Raw genomic sequence first — 1,878 nt, 5'->3', positions numbered from 1 at the left:
AAAAAAATCCATGCCTCTACTTTCGTTATTGAAAGATTCACTGGGCAAATTATTGAATGATGCAGAAAACATCAAGAGAAGATGTACCAAAAGGAAATGGTTAATGTTCAACCGTTTCAAGAGGTAGCATATGATCAAGAGCCAATGATACTGAAGGAGGAAGTCCTAGGTGCATTGAAGGAATTGGCAAAGAACAAGGCCCAGGAATTGATGGAAGAAAAATTGAAATCTTTCAAGAAAGTGAGGTGGCACAGGAGGCACTCACTCATCTCTACCAAGAAATATGGAAGAAAACTATCTGGTTGACTGATTGGAAGAGATCCATATCTGTGCCCATTCCAAAGAGAGGTGACCCAACAGAATGCGGAAATCATTGGACAATCTCTTTGATATCCCATGCAAGTAAAGTTTTATTAAAGGTAAATCATACATTGACAGAGAACTTCCAGAGGTTCAAGCTGGATTCAGAAGAGGCCATGGAACGAGGGATATCATTGCTGATGTCCTATGGATCTTGGCTGAAAGCAGAGAATATCAGAAAGATGTTTACTTGTGCTTTATTGGTCACACAAAACTTTCAATTGTTTGGATCATGACAAGCTATGGACAATATTGCGAAGTATGAGTATTCCAGAACACTTAATTGTGCTCATGAGGATTCTGTACCAAGAAGCAGTTGTTCGAACAGAACATGGGAACACTGAATGGTTTAAAATTTAAAAAGGTGTGCGACAAGGTTGTATTGTTTCAACATACTTATTCAACCTGTATGCTGAGCAAGCTGGGTTCTATGAAGAAAAACATGGCATCAGGTTTGGAGGAAGACTCATTAACAGCCTGTGATATGCCGATGATACTGCCTTATTTGCTGAAAGTGAAGAGGACTTAAAACATTTACTGATGAAGATCAAAGAGTACAGCCTTTGGTTTGGATTACATCTCAATGTAAAGAAAACAAAAATTCTCACCACTGGACCAATAAACATTCACATTATTAGAGAAAAGATTGAAGTTGTCAAGGACTTCATTCTTCTTGGATCAACTATCAACACTCATGGAAGCAGCAATCAAGAAATCAAACGTCGTATTGCATTAGGCAAATCTGATGCACAAGATCTTTTTAAAGTGTTGAAGAGCAAAGATGTCATATTGAGGACTAAGGTGCGCCAGACCCAAGCCATGGTCTTTTCTTTTCTTTTAAAGGTATTTATTGTGGGTTGAGTGAAAGTTTACAGGGCAGATCTTCAATTTTACATTCAACAAATCATACACCTTGTTTCATTACAATGATTATAATAATCCCCTCTATGTATCATCAGTTAACAGTATTTCTATCTATCCACTTTAGCTTTTTTAAAAACAACAACACCACTCAGGCATATAAAATAATTTACATCTTCAAAGGGCACATTCTGCAAAGTCTGTCTCCCAGCCACCAGCTCTTAGTCCCTCTCTTCCCATGAATCTAGAGTCCTCAGCTGCTCCCCGTCTCCATGCCCCCATCTCTGCCTCCATCTCTGGCGTCGCTGCTTCTCTGGATAAGGTCCTGCATTCTGCTTGTGCTATTCTCCCTTGATGGTTTTAGGGTCCTCTGTTTCTGGACTGTAAGGTTAACCACTCCCCTGGTTTTTTTTTTTACAAAACGTCTGCCTTTACAATTGTGACAGTCGCAATTAGTCATGATAACAATTATTCACTATCGAATCATACAAATCTTATTCCCATCTCTTTTCACCAGACCCATCTAGACAAGATGAAATCTATTCAGTGGGAACTCTTTCTTTCCCCCCATACTCTTAAACTCCTGCTTGAAACCTTGTAAGCCAGTCAGTTCATGCCTTTATCACCACCTCATTTTAGGTAGCCAATGTCTAAGTT

This window comes from Chrysochloris asiatica, unplaced genomic scaffold, assembly GCF_000296735.1.
Source record: "Chrysochloris asiatica unplaced genomic scaffold, ChrAsi1.0 scaffold00239, whole genome shotgun sequence".
Lineage (NCBI taxonomy): Eukaryota > Metazoa > Chordata > Mammalia > Afrosoricida > Chrysochloridae > Chrysochloris > Chrysochloris asiatica.
Note: the sequence above shows the minus strand (reverse complement) of the source record.